Raw genomic sequence first — 4639 nt, forward strand, 5'->3', positions numbered from 1 at the left:
AGAGAAGGCAGCTGGTACACATCATAAAGCCCTGCAAGGTATACTGTGGTGGAGCTGGAAGATGTTTTGATTAGTATATTTAGACCTTGCTTAATAAGTGTTCAGATGTGGAATCTGTCAGGTTGGACCATTTTGACACCAAGGATATTTGAAGGCTATTTTTTAGGTCATCTTGACATTAATGGTACAGTAAGTGGGAAGCTAGGCATGAAACTGAACTTCTTTCAGGCAGAGAAATACCTCACATATGGTCAGCACATAAAGGAGCATCTATTGATCTGAGTTATGAAATTTGTGCTTAAGGAATAGCCCTGTGTAGATGTCCTAAAACAACACCTTCACTATTTGTTTGGTGTTTGGAAGTAACCCAGAAGCAGATGAAGTGCTGCTGAAGTTCTACTTTGGAAAGTGCCTCTTCTAAGGGATTGTAATGGTGCAAATATGAAAGAATTTTGTCTCTTAAGTCCTGCTGAAATGAACCTTTGGATTTTTCTTGTAATTCTAATACATCTCATCACACTTGAGCCTAATGGTATTAATTGAATCTTGCCTTATGTAACTCAGCTGCTTGTTCAATTGCAAGAAAAATATCAAACAGAAATCACAGTCAATCAATGAGAAAAGTTCTTAGCAACAGAGGTGTTGCTCATTTACTGCTCAGGGAGCTGCTTGGGCTAGTGAGGTGTGTGATAGCGAGGTTATCATTCAAGAACCTCCCCACTTTAGGAAAATCCGAATACATACAATATCAATATTTATATATTATTATTAAATCATCAACGGATGCAGTGGAGGGCTCTGCAGTGTAATTTTCGCGTGAAGCACCTTCAGTAATATACCACTTAAAAGGAGTATAAACAATTTATAGTATAGTATCTCTGAAGTTTGTTACAGGCTTGAGCATTACATTTTGTTTACTACAACAGTTTGTACAGCTGTAAGATATCGTACTTTGTATCATCTGCACATCAATAAAGACCACTATAAGTTAGGTACTAACAAACTTTCTACAATTCTATGAAATTTTTCCAGAATCACTCAAGAGCAATTCTAAACTGTCCATTTAGTAAGCTTTGGAAGTAAAGGCCAAGCTGTTTTCTTCCTTAAGTCAATACCCATTAATTTCTAGGCACAATCTGACTTCTTAGTGAATCTTATTTAAAACATAACCAAAAGAAGTGATACAAAAAACCTTTTCCATTCTTAGCACAAATATGACCAGCTACCGGGCATTGGTGCTGATTATTCTTAAGAGAACATTGCTCAAATAAGGCTTTCACCACCTAGTTTCTGCAACCCATTCTGTCATATATGTTTTCATCAGTTGAGTACAAAAGTCTTGCTAGGGCAGACAGCTCTCAAACAAGAGCAAACCTTGTGGGTAGGTAGACTTTTCCTTTCTATTGATTAGCAACTTTTATCATTAATAATGAGTCTGTGCACATACTTAAAAAATAAAAAAAAAAATAGATGTTAAAGTCTCCAGTGAACAATAATTTCTTGCACCAGAGACAGGAGTGTGGCAGGCAGTAAGGGGCTGCTCATCAGGACTGTTTTTATTGGTGTGCCAGGACATTCCAGTATGGCTCTGTTGTGGAACACTGTGGAGTGAGATGAGATGCCTTGCAGCTTTAGAATGTAGTCTTGTTCTTTTGGAGGAGATAAAAGATGCTGCCACTCTTACAATATGACTTTCTGATTTGTGCAAGGAGGAAGAAATGTAGCAAGAAAAATCCTCAAATAAACTGATACCAATCCTTTAGCTTCTGAATCCATGTGCAGTTCATATATGATCACTGAGAATATAACCAAAGAGAATCAAACCAACAAAAACAATGATCTATCTCTTTTAAGGAAATACTGGTTTGTTCAGGATTGCTCCCCAGGTGAGGCACTGAGTGTACTGAATGACAGCTGTTAAATTCTGGTTGAGTGGGTGATGTTAAAAGGTGGGTAATCGCTAGGAACAGCCTAGATCCACATCATTAAATGCTGATTCCAGAGTTTGATACCTGGAACTGCTCAGGATCCTTCATAACAACAGATGGATTTTCTAGGGGTTGAGCAATCTTCCGACTCAACAGAAGATGATGTTTTAATTAAGCAATTTTTAAAGTGTAAACACAGATTATTTTGTATAAATCCAGACACATGGCTTTGAAATAAACCTGGAACTAAAACCAAACAAAACTTTCAGACCTGTATGTACCTATATCATATGAAACCATGAGAGGGAAAAACAAAAAAACAAACAACAACAACAACAACAAAAAAACCACTGTTTTTAGTAGTTACATCTAAGAGAGTAGGTTTTCTATGTAAATTTTGTTATTACACAATTCTCAGTATCACAAGTTAGTTTGACTGAAGAGCTGGGGCAACCAGATATGTGGGAAATATCTACCTGCTATAAAAGAGGGTAAGAGGTGAAGGTGGCAGTGAGAAGAGGTCAACATGTGATTGCTGTGTGCTTTTGGAATGGGGTTTATAATACATGTGTCACTCCCCTGGGGTAAAAACAATGTTTCCCATCCCTCTGGTTTGGGATTTTTTGAGAATATGGGCATGCTTCATGTTGTAGGCAGTGAGCTGTCTCTGTGCGATGGCTGTGTGTGTGAAACATGCAGTTACTTATCCCTCTGGAATGGGGTGACGGTGTCTCTCATGCCTGTCAAGCCCTGTAAAGGCATTAATAGTCTCCAGGGGCAGCTCTGACCCATAGTCCAATTGCAAAGTGGCTGTCACACGACAACACTTGGGGCTGCTGCCTGGGATAGCCTGTGTTGGCGCACTCATGAGCCTCTTCTCCATGGGGAGCTCCTCTCTGTCTTCCTGCTGAGGACTTACTGCATGGGGCCCGGGCTGTGCCCAGGCTGTGACAGTGGTGGGTGGCATGGTGGCAGTGGCTCCTTCCTTTTGGCAGGTGGTGTCCTGGTGGTAGGAGACCAGCTCATTGCTGAGGTGGACTCTCTCTACTGCAGCCCTGGTGGTGCTGCAGCAGAGGGACTGGCAGCCCAGCAGGTTGCTGAAAGCCCGACGGAAGTCTGCATTGAAAGCATAGATGACTGGGTTCACTGAAGAGTTGGCCCAGCCAAACCATACAAAGACATTGAGGGTGGTTTGGCTGACACATGGTGACTGCCCTTTGCTGTCGCTCTCAGGCTGGCAGAAAGGTAGCATGCAGTTGAGCAGGAAGAAGGGCAGCCAGCAGCAAACAAAGACTCCCATTATGATGGAGAGGGTCTGCAGCACCTTGGTCTCCTTGCGCAGGGAGCTCCGCAGACTGGAGGCAGGCTCCTTGCTGTGGGCTGGGCACTGCCCGCCTGCTCGTTCCAGGGTGGAGATGCGGCGGATCTGGGCCTGGGCAATGCGATAGATCCTGGTGTAGGTGACGATCATGATGGCCACAGGGATGTAGAAGCTGATGAGGGAGGAGGTGATGGCGTAGGTGCCGTTCAAGCTGACATCGCAGAGGGAGCTGGGGTGCCTTCTGTCCTTGGTTTTGTGCCAGTGCAGCTGCACGGGGACGAAGGAGATGAGGATGGAGAGGGCCCAGGCCAGGGCGATCATGGCGCAGGCCAGACGCTGCGTCATCCGGCGCTCGTAGCGAAAGGGGCTGGCGATGGCCCAGTACCGGTCCAGGCTGATGATGCAGAGGTGGAGGATGGAGGCGGTGGAGCACATAATGTCAAAGGCCACCCAGGTGTCACAAAAGTGGCTGCCGAAGAGCCAGAAGCCACCGGCCACCTCAGTGACTGCCTTCCAAGGCATCACCAGGATGGCCACGCAGAGGTCAGAGACGGCCAACGACAGCACAAACCAGTTGGTGACTTTTGTGCGCAGGTGACGGAAGCGCAGGACAGCCAGGCACACCAGAGCATTGCCCGCCAGCGTGCCCAGCACCAGGGCGCCCAGCAGGCAGCCCGTCAGTGCCTGCAGTGCTCTCGGGCCGCCCGCCGAGCTCGCCATGAGGGCCGCGCCTCGGGCTACTCACCGCACCCTGCCGTGCCCGGTGCTGCTCTCTGCCGGTGACTGCGAGGCGGAGGCACCGCCTCGCTGCTTAGCATCGTCCCGGAGTGCGGCGGCCGAGGAGGTCGGACGGATGGGCCCCCGAGGGCTGGTTCTGTGCTGCTGGGCAGAGCCGCGGCCGCCTACCAGCAGAGGGGCAGTGCTCGTCAGAGCCTTCACAGCGCACGGCGTGTTCCTGCGTGAGTGCCGAGTAGACTGCAATGAGATGCCTGGTTTCCTAAAGAGCAGGGTAATGCTTGGCATCTGCCCACACTGAGCGCTACTAAATCTGGGAGGATGCTGTGGAAGCTGCCTTCTCACTACAGTGTAGCAACTCTGTTTTGCTGTTTACTCTTGAGTCGAGAAACCCAGAGCGTGGAAGCCTCAGACCTCTCCAGCATGGGTTTTTTATTTTGGCAGAAGGCTGTCCCTGCATTTCCACAGAAATTAGCACCCAAAAACTGCCTGTGGAGATTTCAGCCTAAGGTGTCTTGTGATGCATTTCAGTATTTCCATTTGCTTTTACAATGGCATACTGTTGTTATATAAATGTGTCTTGCATGCATTTACAGCCTGCTTTAGAAAAGGTGTCCTAATGCAGGGAGGGAATAATCTTTTCTTTTTGAAGAAT

The 4639-nt window shown here is 46.6% G+C and overlaps 1 pseudogene across 1 annotated transcript; it reads right to left on the reverse strand.

The window, feature by feature from the left end:
- Positions 1-2631: 2631 nt before the first annotated feature.
- On the reverse strand, positions 2632-3969 carry LOC306947199 (D(1) dopamine receptor pseudogene; annotated as a pseudogene). The gene has a single exon. The product of its transcript is annotated as a D(1) dopamine receptor pseudogene (transcript).
- Positions 3970-4639: the final 670 nt, after the last annotated feature.

This window comes from Tetrao urogallus (genome assembly GCF_951394365.1).
Source record: "Tetrao urogallus genome assembly, chromosome: 5".
Taxonomy (NCBI): Eukaryota; Metazoa; Chordata; class Aves; order Galliformes; family Phasianidae; genus Tetrao; species Tetrao urogallus.